This window comes from Triturus cristatus, chromosome 5_2 (genome assembly GCF_964204655.1).
Source record: "Triturus cristatus chromosome 5_2, aTriCri1.1, whole genome shotgun sequence".
Taxonomy (NCBI): domain Eukaryota; kingdom Metazoa; phylum Chordata; class Amphibia; order Caudata; family Salamandridae; genus Triturus; species Triturus cristatus.
The window spans coordinates 537,523,179-537,538,181 of record NC_140588.1 but is presented as its reverse complement, the minus strand read 5'-3'; the positions used below and the strand labels follow the sequence as shown (position 1 = coordinate 537,538,181).

General features: G+C 42.4%; 1 protein-coding gene across 1 annotated transcript in view; it reads right to left on the bottom strand.

The window, feature by feature from the left end:
- The window catches only part of LOC146823265 (C-C chemokine receptor type 5-like), a 68,034-nt gene that overhangs the window by 31,951 nt on the left and 21,080 nt on the right, over positions 1–15,003 (bottom strand). The gene's annotated exons all lie outside the window — the stretch shown is intronic.

The window sequence follows — 15,003 nt, the reverse complement described above, 5'->3', positions numbered from 1 at the left end:
TATAGATCCAGGAGAATTCCTATTCTGATCATTACTGTTATTTTTGCTTTAAACAGATAATTTAATATGGGTATGCATTAATATGTTGATCAATCTTAATCCAAGTTTTTTCATCTTGGTAGCACTTACTTGTCATATATTACCCACCTTAACTATATTGTAAACATGGCGTTGAATCATTGTTGTGTCTTTTCTGATTCGCAAATACAGTAATTTCCAATTGATTCACTTTCCTTTTAAATACTGATTATTTTGATAAACATGTTGCACTTTACATATAAGGAATACCAGTCTAGCATTTGTTTTTCCTTTTTGATATTTTATTTTAATGAGTATGTCTTCCCTCTTTTTTCCTATGGCACCAGTGTCATTAGTCTTTTAAGCTTCGGGTTGTTCTCCTTAGCTTGGGTTACAACATCTACATTTGATGAAATTGTTATTTTTAATCATTGTTATGCTATATAACTATTGTAATAATTTGTTATTTGCATTTTTTCTTATCATTCCTTTTTCTTTCACTGTGATGTATTTTTCTTCATACTGTTATTATCTTGTGATCATGTTAATTATTCCTGTACTCTTGTATCATAATTATAGCATTTTGTAATATTAATATCTTGTCCCCTAGGAACCGACAGGTTGTTGTGAAACACGTGTTGGCCAATGAAGAATTTCTGAAATTAATGCATTTTCCTGCTTGAAATATGAAATTTTGACTATGAAGATTCACATCTAACCATTTTATTGACCTCAACTGCAGTCTGAGCTTACTGTTCTTTGTTTATCATGCAGTAAATTCTGCTTTTATTATGGGAACAGATTAGTTCCATAGCATGAACTTGCAAGTTTAGGAGAGGTTGTTGGGTGTTCGGGCCTGCTCTTCATTGACCGATCTTCTAGTTTCCACCTTTTAAAAAAAACTTTTTATCATGCATGTATTTTTCCACTTTTAGTCATAGTGTTCAGGGCTTCTAGATTATTTTTAGTAAACTAAGACAGGTAATAATGGATTTCAGACAGGGAGTGCCCTTAAACCACAAGGCTTATTGATTTTGTTTTTTATGAAATAAGGAATTAGTTTTAATACTTAATGCAGGAAACGCTGAGTTTTCTATGGGAGTAAATTTGCTCAATGGCACAGACCTTCGTGTTCAGTGGAGTTTGTTAGATGTTCAAGACTGCTGTCTACTGATTAATTTATTGTCTTCCGATTTCACTTTATTGTGTGATTTTGATTGTGCATTTTTTACTTTATCTAGGGTGTTAAGGCCCTTTTTTGATGATTTTTAGGGAGGCTATGCCTTGGGATCAAGATGAGGAAAAGGTATACTTGCATTTAATTTACATTTTGTGTCTTGTTTACTTTGTCGAACTCGGTTTGTTCTTTTTTCCATTTTATTTCATAGTGCTTGTCAATTTTTACATTTTGCCCATGACTTTTCAAAATTGTACCAACAAATCAGGAATAAAGGTTTCAGGTGAACCTAATTATGAGGGGTCACTGACTGTGTATTTAAGCATGCTTGCCAGCAGGGGTGTAGGAGAAACTAAATTTCCATACGCTCCCTTATAAAATTGCATAGTTTTGTAATGAAACATTGATAAAGGCAGGCATGTTGTCACAGTTTTCAAGTATGCTTTAATTGTTATTAACATTCACAAAGTAATTAGGCCAAATGTGAAAACAACATGTTTTTTAATCTTAAATCTTCATTCACCAAGCAAATAAAGAAAGGATAAAAAAAAAAGGAAGAATGACGGTCACGAGGGAGAACATGGTGGCCAGCGAATAGTTGGTCACTGGAGCTCCCGCGAGTCAGGAGCAAGACGGAACTAGAAGTCTTGAGGTCAATGCAAATATGACCTGGAAAACAGATCTTTAAAGTACATAATATTGCTGTTAATGCCGAAGTGATCAGGTGAGGGATAGACCACCCAAAAATGTTTACTGGTCCCCTGCAGTAGCTGGTAGCGGTTTGTTGACTTTATGCACTGGATCTCGGTTTCCGGATAACGGTCTGGTTTAGGTCTTCGTCTGGGTGCCCGGTGTAGTGGAGGTGATGGGATCGGGTGAAGCTTTGAAGGTGGCAGCCGCTGGGGGACAGTCCCGGGGGTCTCTGGAGGTGCAGGACATGTTGTGGTCCCGCGAGGCTCGCTAGTTGGGACGCGGCCTGAAAGCTGCAGCGAGGCTCCCTATCCAGGGCGGCAGGGGCAGCACAAACGCTGCTCCTGTGTTACAGGAATCGCGGGCGAACCTTCAGAGGTCAGAGGAGGTAGTGGTGGTGAAAACTCCGTTCAGACGTGGGCCTGGACCTGGCGATAAAGTAAGTGCAACAGTGAACGATAGGCCAGGATTTGCCTGCTTAACTCGGGAGGAGTTGGTGACCTTAGATAACGGAACGGGGGTAGACCCTCAGGCTTAAAGTCAGGAGGACAGAATTGATATACATTAAGGAGCGCAAGCCTAAACCCTTCCAGCGTGGATTTTCAAATTTGGGAGATTGCACGAAAACAGGGGCCTATCCCCAACAAAATATATAGTAAAGTGTTACCTGCTCAGAAAAAAGTAGCAACTGGGGAATGGGTTACCACAAAAAATAGAAAATCTAAAAAAGTGAAAAAGCCTTTCCAGAAGCAACATAATCCAAAATTTACTCCCTCACTGAGGAGCTATTTTAAGTTTGCACCAAATACATTAATGTTAAAACCAATAGCCAGCATGCCTCTGAGTAACCTCATGAAGCTATCTGAATTTCCAGAAGGTTTATTAAGTCCAAATAGGTTCCAAATACTCTAGAGGGATCCGGATTTACAAGAATTAACAGAGGAAGCGCTCACAGAACAATCAGTGATGGCAGATGAATCTGACAAAGTGTTGGATTTGACTTTCCTGACAAAACAGGTAGATCTGGTCTCTTTAAGTGAGAATCTGGTCTCTCTAAGTGAGAATCAGGCTGGCCAGCCTGTGGGGTTTGGCTCCGCATTAGGGGACCCCTGATGATCATATCCCCCCACGATCTGTCTCAGATTTTTTGCACATGCTGACTAAAAAGGTTAGAGATAGGTTTACAGTTTCAGAAAAGAACAAAGCGGATATTAAATTGTCATGCGAAAAAATGGAAGACAAGCTGGATTTATTGGCGGCTAGGACCGCAGCTTTAGAACTCACTGTTGCGGATTTAGTTTCGCAGACGGAGTGAAAAGTAAAGGATTTATGCTTGATACAAGAGAAGGAAATGGGTTTCCAGGACAAGTTGGAATCTCTCAAAAACTCCCAGAGGAGAAACAACATTTGTTTGTTAAAAATTCCTGAGGGATCTGAGGGAAGTAAGGAGTTTTAGTGAAATTAATTAAACAAGCACCCAAATTGAAACCTCGGAGCAAGTTCTGATGGCCGATATACAGTGGGTACAAAGAGACCCATTTAGATTGAACCCAAAATTAGAGCAGACCTAGGAAAATTCTAGTTCACTTCCTAACATATAGTTTGAAGGATGAAATCTTAAACTAAGCACTTAAGATGAGTTTGTTAAATGCGGAAAGAATAATGTATTACAAATAAGATCTGATGTCTCTTCGATAACAGCAACCAAGCAGTGGGAGCTGTGAAAACTATTAGAACCCTTCAGAAAACTGGGTGCAACAGCACAGCTTACATTTCCTGCCATGCTAAAAGTAATGTATAATAATAAAATGCAGTCATTTAGGCGGATGGAGGAAGCGGAATCTTTTTTACAATCCACTTCAGGGGGTACTGAGGTTGTAAGAGGTTAATAAGGAGATCTGTGCAACACCAAATCTTCACTGTTAAATCGATAAAAGGTCTAAACGAGAAGGATAAACATATAAAGATTATTATATCTATAACATATTTTCCAAGACAATACATAATAACCAGTTTCAAAGTTCATGACTCAAGGGGGGGGGAGCTTACGAAGGCCAAGGTAGGGCCATAGGAAAGGAAAGAAGGGGTTCTCCGGGGGAGGGATCACGGGGGAGAGGGTGGGGAGCACAGGGTGGGTGCAGTGGGAAAAAGTTAAATATGTCCAATTCGTCTAAGTAAGGTTCTGAAAAGAAATTGTGTTTTAAGAATAGAGATATGGCCCAGATAACAGAGAAGCATAATATTCTTCTAAAAGTCCTCTCATGGAATCTAAATGGTTAAGATCTCCAATATTTGAGAGATTCCCCAGAGTATATTTTCATACTTCAGGAGACACATTTAACAGAGAGCGAGATGAGAGCTTTGTGTAAATCTTGGATTTGGATTCAAGATGTGATATGCACCACACAACAAACTCCAACTAAGGGAGTGGCCATAGTCATTAAAAGAAATCAAGCTATTTCCCTTGGGGGAGAATTTTTGTAGGGCTGTCAGTTTGATTTATCAAACTCCTGTAGCTAGAATATTAGTGAATGGAAACTTGTCTGTTCCTGTGAAAATTCAGAGAGGCACAAGGCAAGGCTGTTCGTTGTCCTCGCTGCTTTTTAATTTATATATTGAGCCTCTAGTGGGAAAGATTAGAATCAACCTCAGAATATCTCCTTTTAAATATAAGACTTGGGAAAGGAAGGTGGCTATATATGCCGATGATTTGATGGTTTACACATCAGATTTAAATAATCTACAAGGAAGCGCATCAGTTAGGCCAGATCTCGGGTTATAAAATGAATGCGGCCCAGACCGAATGTATGGCCGGGAACCTAGATACTAGCCCCTATTTAATGAAAAAAGAAATAAGGTTTGGGGATCATGATTACACAAAACACTGAAGACATTATAGATACAAATCTCAACAAAGTCAGTAAAGAAATACATAACTCCTTAATAAGTTGGGCATATTTACCTCCAACGCTAATAGGTAGAGTTAATTTAATAAAAATGATGGTTCTACCTAAACTTATTTTTTATTTCAAAACATCCCTCTGACATTTAAAGAAGAGGGTTTGAAAAAACTCCAGGCAAAAATAAATAGTTTCATATGGGCTTCTAAAGGCATCAGAATATCATGGAAGATCTTACGTAGGAAGAAAAACAAGGGAGGGTTAATCCCTGCCAAATTTACTCTTTTATGCCTGGATATTCTCTATCAGGACTGGCAAAATGCTTATGAATGAACCAAACAGCTCTGATATTGGTATAATGTTTAAGGAGATGTTGTCAGATTTAAAGGGAGGAGAACCGGGCTATATATACAAGTTTGGTGACCCAAGATTTTTTTAAAGCCTAAAGGTCTTAAAGGGTTTAGCGTCTACATGGTTCAAAGTTAGGAAGTTCCTAAAAATCAGCTATAATAGCGCATTGGTGCCCATTTGGGATGCTCCGGGTTCGCCCGAATGAACTAAAGAAGCTGTGGTAAGCCCTTTGAAAACAGCTGGAATACTATGCTGGGAACAACTTGTACCTGAGGACTCTGTACTTTCTTGGGAATTGTTGAGGTCACTTACGGACAATAAATTAGCCAGATTTAAGAATATGCAAATCAAGAGCTGGCATCAGCGGTTGGCACGACTGTCGGCCTGTCTAATGAACTGAAGATGACTCTGAGAATGAAAACCGCAAAAAAGAAAGAGATGGCAACCCTGTATTGGGTTTTGGTGGACCTGGCGGAGGGCAAATTTAAACTTCCATCGCAGCTGTGGGAAGAGTGCTTGCCTGGCATTCAATCAGAAGATTTATGGCAAGTATCTTATAACATTCTGCATTCTACAGTCCAACCTGCAAACCTAAGGATAAATCATATTTTTTGTCTCTACAGGTTGTACTGGTACCCCATAAAATTATCTAAATTCACGGAGGGTCCTACACCAAAATGCCCGAAATGTCTCCAGCTCAAAGCAGACGATGTTCATATGTTTTTAAGCTGTCCTATGTTACATCATTTCTGGATATCCATAATTAGAGGTATGGAAGCTATGTTTGGGCCTGGCATTCAGTTGAGCACAACTTTGGTATTTTTTGGGTTGTCACCGTTTTATGAGTTAATGTCTCTAGATGAGAAAAAGTTATTTTTTTACTTAATTTTACTTTCACGGAGAGACATTTGTAAATTGTGGGTTACAAATACATCTCCTTTGCTAATAGATTGGTTAACCTCTATGAAATACACTATGAAACTGGACAGAGCCTTACTAAAGAAGAAGAGTGTTAGACCTGGCACCTTGGCGTGAGTCTCCCTTCCACTTTTTGTCGCTGTGCCTCATGTGTTTTTATGGTGTTGGCCGCTCAGAGCACTGTGCCACTGCCAACCAGTGCCACAGTGCAAGTGCTCCCTATGTAAAATGTATATTTTGGTTGGATTCCATGATTGGCTTATTTGGTTTACTGTCAGACCCCAGTAAAGTGCACCAAGAGTGCCAGGGCGTGTAAATACTAATGCCGCTGGTGGGCTTGCAGCAACGGTTGTGCCACCCACAGAAGCGGCCTGGTAAAATGTGTCTAAGGTCTGCCATTGCAGAACCCGCGTGCAGTCTGGTACTGACATGCTGACTGGCAAGTGTCCACACTTGCCAGTTCCTAAACCTTCCCTTAACTTCATGTTAGTCACCCCTCTGGTAGTGCCAAGGGCACGGTGCATTGTAAGCATAAGGTAGGACAAGCCCTGATGTGCGTGGTATGTCCTAATAGTGAATGACCGCCATTTTCGTTGTTCACTATTGTAAGGCTACCCTGTTCTCATAGGCCAGAATGGGTGGTTAGGATTGTTACATCCTATGATCCTAACCGACCCAGGGAACATGGTAGGAGATGGAGTTTAGTATGCCTGAACTAGGAATAATAAGGTACATCTTTTCGTAAGGTTTATTTTAATATTCTGCGTTTGCAAATGCCACTTTTAGAAAGTTGGCCTTTGCTTGCCTAACCATTTCAGCCCGCCTCTGCGTGATGTGTATCTGATGTCTGGCTTGCGTGAGTGACAGGGCTGGGGGAACCCAGATGGGCAGGGCTAGGTAGCCTGGTGGTGAAAGGGAAGATTGACAGGTAGATAGGTGGGAGGAGTACACCTGGACTCTGAATAAGACTGTGCTCTGCCACCACAATGCCGGCTCCGCCCCCTGTGGAGCGTCTGAGCACTCGGCCCTGCACTCTGAAAGAAGAAGCCTGCATCGCGTCAACAAAGTGCTCCAGAACCAGACTGAACTAGGCAAGGGCCCCCCTGGCCTGGGAGAACAAAAGGAATGCAGTATAAATGTAGGAGCCCTGCTCCTAAGAAATCAGATCCGCTTTTGACCCAAGAAGAATCTCTGCCTGAGGAGGAGGCACCGGGAAAGCTGTAAGGAGGAAGACTGTCCCTATCCTGGGGGACTGGCCTGCAGTGGTGTCCTTGCTGCCAAAGGAGAGAAGAGGAACTCTTTGCTGAAGACTTTGCTTTATTTGTACTTTCAAGACTTGTGCTTTTCAAAACGATCTCCAAGGGCTTGGAAGTGAGCTTGCCCCCTGAACTGAGCCCCAGGACCATTGGGCTCAACCTGACCTTCACTCGCCCGCCGCTGGACTGTGGTGTTCCTTCCCACACCGGAGTCGTGACTCTTGTGCCCCCCAGCCCCTCCTTGAGCCGTGACCTGACTGCTTAGCCGCCCCTGCCTTGGGAAGAGCCTCGCTCGATCTGAGCCGCTCCCCCGACGCCGTGCTGGGCTGCCCCGTCACCTCGCTCGCCGGAGGCTCGCTGTGCACCTTCACCCCTCCCACGAGAATCGGCATTGTGAGCATCCTCAAGCCTCGGACGGCCCGGACGTAGACGGCGTGTCCGGCTGCCCCGCTTTGTTCACTTGCCACCTGTAAACACCCCCGCTCTTGCCGTGAGCCTGAAGGATCAGACCCCCATCGTGAAGTGTGGGAGCCCCGGACGCCGCCTCGCCCTTCTGACGAAGAGCCGCTGAAATCCCGCACCCGCCTTCACGTCAAGAAACAAGGTACTGTACTTACGAACTCAACCGCGAGCTCGCATCGGATCCAGGGTCCGCAACGTTCTGATTTCCCTGTCGTCTGCCGCGTGCTTCCCGGTTGCCGCCTCAGCGCGAAGTGCGCTGAGGTCCACAGTCACCTTTGTGACCGCCTCAGAACTTTCCGTAACAAAGAGAACTTTACCATATTTATAGAAATTGTGGCCCCACCGTTTCACCGTTACTGGGCCTTGTGCTGAATCTGCTGAAACTATATAAAAATCTTATTTTTGAATACAACCTGATTGGTGTCCGTTTGTGGTGCATGCAAGGGGTTTACTGTATGAATAATTGCAATTGCTTAACCGTGTACGCCTGCGGTTTAGCCTTGACTGCTCGCGCCACGCACCTAGAGGGTGAGCAGGGGTTATTCTCAGGAGTCATCCTTCGCCCTGACTAGAAGTAAAGGGTCCCTGCTTGTCGCTGGTACTTACCTGCGCCAACCAGAGTCCCCTCATTTCTAACAAAGAGCAAGCAAAAAGATTTGTAGGGCGCTTAGCTAGTGGATCAGAACAGACCGAATATGGAAAAGAGAAGCTTTGTGTAAAGTGCATCCATCTAGATACAGAGCACTTCAGTCGGTGCCAAGCAAGAGGGGGGCTGCGGATAAATCTTAATTGCTCTGGGGTTATCGGATGGCGAATGAGGACAAAAAAAAAAAAAGGAAGAATAAATGGAAAGCTCTTCGCAAAATTCCTAAACCTCAAAATGCAATTGGACTAATATGGGAGTGTATTGGAGAGAGACATTAAGCACACAGAGCTGTAAGAGTAGAGAAATGTCCACTTTGTAAAAGTGGCATAGCTAAAATAGTAATATGAAATCCAGCCTTACCAGTTAAGAGGATTTATCATTGTCATTCCGAATATGTAAAACATGGTACAGCTACTCCTTTCTAACCAGGAATTTCAGCTTAAAAGAGCGTACTGAGGAATTCCCAATGGTAATATATGAAAAGAGTAGGCCTCACAGTAGTGAAAAACGAATTTAGGTGTTTTTCACTACTAGGACATGCAAAACTCAAAAGTACATGTCCTATCTTTTAGTAAGATAGTGCCTTGTCTTATGGGTTACCTAGAGCCTACTTTAGGGGTGAATTATGTGTAATAAAAGAGAAGATTAAGGTTTAGCAAGGAGTTTTTAATACCAAGTCGACATGGCAGTAAAATGGCACACACAGGCTCTGCAGTGGCAGGCCTGAGACATGTTTAAAGGGCTACTTGTGGCGGTGACACAAGCAGTGCTGCAGACCCACAAGTAGCATTTAATTTACAGGCCCTAGGTATATGGTATACCACTGTACAAGCTACTTACAAGTACATTAAATATGCCAGTTGTGTATACACCAATGTTAAAATGTTTAGGTGAGAAGTGTAAGCACTTTAGCACTGGTCAGCAATGGTACAGTCCTAAGGCCAACAAAACAAATCAGCAAAAAGAGGAAGGTAAGTAGGCAAAACGTTTGGAGGAAGCCCACCCTATGCCTGGCAGGTCTAATAGTATGGTATGGGAATCTGAGTATTGAAGTCAGTTGGATCCCTTTTGGAAACCCCTCATTTAGCAGGGCCTAAGAAGGATAGTGAGAATAGTTTCTCAAACACTGGAAGTTTATTGCCTGCATTCCTGTGACTGGAGGGTGGAGAAACCCTTAATGCATCGCAACTTATGCAACACAATACAGAAACTTTTGTCGTCTGATCTATGAGAAGCTTTATTGCAGATAGATAATTTGAGTGTAGAGTGCACTCAAACCGCGTTATATTGCACAAAAATATAAGCCCTTTGAGATAAATTTGCAATGAGAATTAACCTTCTGTGGGATGCTCACAAAAATTAGATGTACAGTGTTTGTGGAAGAGAGATGCTTACCAATGTAAAAAAGCCTGCTGTGAGAGACTCATATGAGATTCTCAGAGAAAATAGATATAGTGAGATATGCAGAATGAGGTGTGTGGCAAAGCTCAGATATGATGTGTTAGTGATGAACACCAGAAACCTAGTGTTTGTGTGTGAAGCTTACAAATAAACACAGTGAGTGCGAGGTCACAAATGAGTATCACGTGGAATGCACTAAAGCACAATGTCATGACAGATCATTCCATGGCAGTTGTTAATCTCAGCTGTTGAAGGGTAAATGGCCCACAGAGAGTTGTCGTATACTCAGACCTTACATAACAGAAAGAATTGTGCCAATTCGCAGTTGACCTGAAAAGCATCTCCAGGATTGGTTTCCACAAAACCTAGACCTCTATTGAGAACTAGGACTTCATTTTCTGTCAACTGTCTTTGACTCAGGTTCACTATTAAACTGGATTTGCACTGGTTCCTGGTTGTGCATTCTTCTTCGTGTGGCTCCTGGTTCCAATGTATGATGTTGTTGGTTGGTTCCAATGTACTTGGGATTGAGCATTCCTTTGTTTGCCTCTTGGTCTTCCGGGGCCAAATCCTAAAAAAGACTGGTCAGGAAAGTTTAGTTGATTTGATGGAAAATGAGATGGAAAATGAGGCATAGGGGACTGAAAATGAGATGGAGGGATACCCCAAGGTGTTGGTGGCCACCACTGTTGAAATTGTGGTGTTGGCGGTCCACCTCGCCAATTCGACCTATTGTACCTTCCTCGCCCCCTGCCTCTAATATGTTGTCTGTTTTCAAAAGTGACTTCACCCTCCTCTGAACTATCCTCCGAACTAGACCCTGAATATGAGGAGCCATAGCGACGCCCTTTTTTATTGAATTCAGGGGGGGAATAGTTTTCACTGGTGTATGGGTACATGATCTCATGCTTAAAGTGTGCTAAATCTTTTTTAAACTTATCAATTTTTGTAAGTAGGATGTTGTCCTTGAATTCTTTGTTCATCTTATTAGACTCGTCTTGGTTCCTCTTAAAAAGGGTGGCAGTAATGGTAGTTTTGATCTGTGATTCTAGCAATTGGATTTCTATAAGTATTGCATCTGCTACCCGTTTTGCTGTACTTATTATTAGAATTAACCAATCACGCGTACAGCAATACGCTTTTAAGGACCAATCGTTTAAGAAGGTTTTGTCCTGGAGGAAAAGGCGTGGGGCGTTTGTTACAATTAGTCCTGAGGGAGCACAGTTGCCCCTTAGGTATTCCGCCATTATTGCTCCATGAATGAGAGTTTGTGAATGAGATTTTTTTTAAAACAGAACTTTGCTCCAGTTGTCTTCAACTGATGCTTCTATACTGGTTAAGCTATCAAGAATGCTAGGTGTAGTGTCTAGAATAGATTGATAGACTGTGTCATCATATGCCAAACCACTAAATTCTGCCATGACTAATGCAAAAAAACAGTACTTGACACAATCTACCAAAAATGGCTTCTGTGTCTCTCTAAGAACTATCTCTTAGTATAGTTCCGAGCTTATCTCAAAAAAGGGGACCCGCAGCCGAAAGGCTGTACAAGAACAAAAATACTATACATAGGGTCTGAGGGAAAGTTGAAAGACTTAAACGGATGAAATCCCCCTATTCTTATTAGTTACATACCAATCGAAAATCCGTGGTCTGTGCAGAATAACTCTAGATACAATTCTAGAGTCACAACCCACCGCTTGTACTAATGTCTAAAATGCAAAGAAAGGAGGTCAGGATGTAGAATAAAAATTCATATAGAAAAAGTGAAAAAAGAGAGAGAAAAGACTCAATCGGGATTATTGGCATCCCATCATTTCACTTTAAAGTACACAGTGTCATCATCTGGGGTACCAAACAACTCTTCTTCTTTCCTCTTCAATCACAGAGGAAAAATGAATGAGTTGTATCCTCTTGTTGAGTTCTTACAGGAGGAAGAAATATAAAGGGGAATCTTTCATTTAGAAAAGTGCAGTGCAAGAAGAAAGAAGAAAAGTGTAGTTAAAATAGGATAAGCAAGAGAGACAAAAAGATGGTGTTCTTCTTACATATGTTCCCAACTTGCTTTCCTACTTAAAAACAGTGCAGGATAAAGACAGCAGTTGTAACTATTCACTGCTTATATCTATTGTCGACATGTTTCAGCCAATGGGATAACTCTCCCTGGCTTTCTTCAGGACCTCAAAAAAACAATCTTTGCTACTGCAATAACAAAAATGTTATAGATATTGATGGGTTATTACTATACCCTCATGGTCAATGTTCAGATCCTTTGTGTATACATGATGTATAGGACGTCTGAAAAACAATAAGGTTACAACTTGTAACAGTACATCCAGTCCCTCCAATACATTTGCAATCTACTTTTAGTTTAAACCATGCAATGGTATAGAACAGTCAGAAAATGCTTACCAATGCATTACGAGGACTTGACCTCACCTCTCTCGGCACCAGCTCAAGTCAAAGAGGCCCCGCTCTACAGGGTAATCGTCATGCACCCCAAAAAAAAAAATAATAAAGTGGATACAAACAATTACTTTGAGTACATATTAAGGCGGTGTCCATGTCTAATTTATCACATGGATTATGTCTTTCATTGAGTCTATCATCGTACTGTTCATAAAATTCAGACTTATATCATTTCCAGGCTCCTTCATGGTATGGCATATAAATAAACTCTAGCCATCTTTCACACTACTCTTAATTAAATCTAACTTTCTTGTGAAGAGGAAGGTGATAATCCTCAATTCAATCATGTTTTTTCGGCTCTTCTTAAAATGTTCTCTCTTATTAATTTTGTCAAGGGTGTACTGCTTATGTTGTATAGTTACTGGCATCTTTGAGTCACTAGGTGGCGCTTGTGTATTTTCTCTGCTCACTGTATGCGGTGACTACGTAAAATTAAGTTAGATCTTAATCTGAATGAATGCTCTCTCTCAACATTTTTTATAAAACACAAAGACTCAAGAACTATTCTATTTTCTACGTTTAATTCTGGTTGCTTTCAACATTTCCCTTGTAAGGGTTAATGGAAAGCATGAACCAGAAAACGTGATTGTGAAGTTGTCTTCTGGCGATTACCATTATAAATGTCCTTTAGCAATGTGACACTAAACTTCTACCGGTAACGGGGAACATTACCTGTGGACTGTCTACTGGGCAATGGTTTGGAAACTTCTGCCTGGTCTGAATCAGAGTTCAGAACTCATGCAGAAATCATAGGGATTTCAGCCAGTGCCTTTGTTGTCACTGGGGCTCAGGCCAAGAAGTTAGGCACTGAGGGAACCCCGGTTCCTGAAAAAATGGACCAGCCAGCACCCAAGAGAAGGAACAGGAAGGGTAAAGATGTATCTTCCTCTCAGTCTCCCAGTGAGAACCAGCCTCCTGAGGGAGATTATCTCAGTTCCTTTGAAAGAACTGTCACAGAGGAGGTTGGGGCCAACAAGGAAGAGTTACTGGGGTCTGGGGTTCTTTCCAGGAAAGACTTGAGTCTAGAGCAGAAGGCCTGCCCCTCTCTTGAACAACTCAGACAGGAAGCAGGGGATGACAGTGGGTCCCACAGGACTTATTGGGAAGATGGTCTCCTGTTTTCTGAAAGTAGAGACCCCAAGCCTAGTGCCACCAGGAGGTTGGTCATACATCAGAAGTTCAGGGGTTTCCTATTGACCCTGGCACACAAAATTCCCCTTGCAGGACATCTTGGGCAAAGCAAGACTTGGGATAGACTTGTCCCTCACTTTCATAGGCCCCACATGTCTGAAGACACCAAGGAGTTGTGTAGCTCCTTTGTCACCTGCCAAGCCAGTGGTAAATCAGGTGGCACTCCTTAATCCCACTACCAGTGGTTGGGGTCCCTTTGAGAGGGTAGGGATAGACATTGTAGGTCCCTTACACCCTCCAACAGCATCTGGACATAGTTTTATCATAGTGGTGGTGGACCATGCCACTAGATATCCAGAGGTTATTCCCCTTAGGACCAATATGGCTCCTGTAGTGGCCAGGGCCCTCCTGGGAATCTTTTCCAGAGTTGGGTTCCCTAAGGAGGTCTTGTCAGACAGAGATACTAACTTCATATCTAACTATATCACTGCTATGTGGAAAGAGTTTGGTGTTAATTATAAGTTTGCTACACCCTACCATCCACAGGGCAATGGGCTTGTTGGAACGTTCAACAAGACCGTTAAAGGTATGATCATGAGACTCCCAGAAAAGCTGAGGCAAAAATGGGATATCTTACTACCTTGCCTTCTCTTTGCCTACAGAGAGTTTCCTCAGAAGGGGATGAGCTACAGCCCATTTGAAATTCTGTTTGGGCATCCAGTTAGGGGCCCATTATGTCTAGTTAAAGAAGGATGGAAGCAACCTCCCAAGCCTCCTAAACAGGACATAGTAGACTAAGTTCTGGGCCTGTGTTCTTGCATGGCTGAGCACATGAAGAAGGCCACCAAAATCTTGAGGCCCGCGAGAAGCTTCAGAAAGCTTGGCATGACCAAAAGGCTGTACTGACTGTTTACCAGCCAGGACAGAAAGTGTGGGTGTTGTAGCCTGTGGTCCCAACAAGTAGAGTGGCCCCCACACTATATTGGAAAAGAAAGATGAGGTCACCTACTTAGTTGACCTAGGTTCTCCAAGAAGTCCCCACAGGGTACTTCATGTGAATCGCCTGAAACCTTTTGTTGACAGGACTGGCATGAGCTTGCTCATGGCCACTGATGAGGGACAGGAGGAACAGAGTGACCCTCTCCTTGATCTCCTCTCCCAGGTCCCTGTTGATGGATCAGCTGAAGGAGTAGTCTTGGCAGATAGCCTGACTGATCAACAGCAAGCTGATTTCAGACAGGTTCTCAGTCATTTTCCTGGTCTCTTTTCTCCAACACCCAGTCAAACCACCTGATTTACCCATGAAGTAGACATAGGCGACAGCCTGCCTGTAAAGAGCAAAATTTACAGACAGTCTGGCCATGTCAAAGATTGCATTAGGACAGAGGTCCAAAAGATGCGGGAGATGGTAGGTCATTAAGTCTTCAGATAGTCCTGTAGTCCTTGTACCAAAACCTCACACCCAGGATAGTAAGAAAGAGATGAGGTTGTGTGTTGACTATAGAGGCCCCAATGCAGTCACTAGGACTAATGCCCATCCAATTCCAAGTACAGATGAACTAAATTATACTTTAGTCTCTGTTA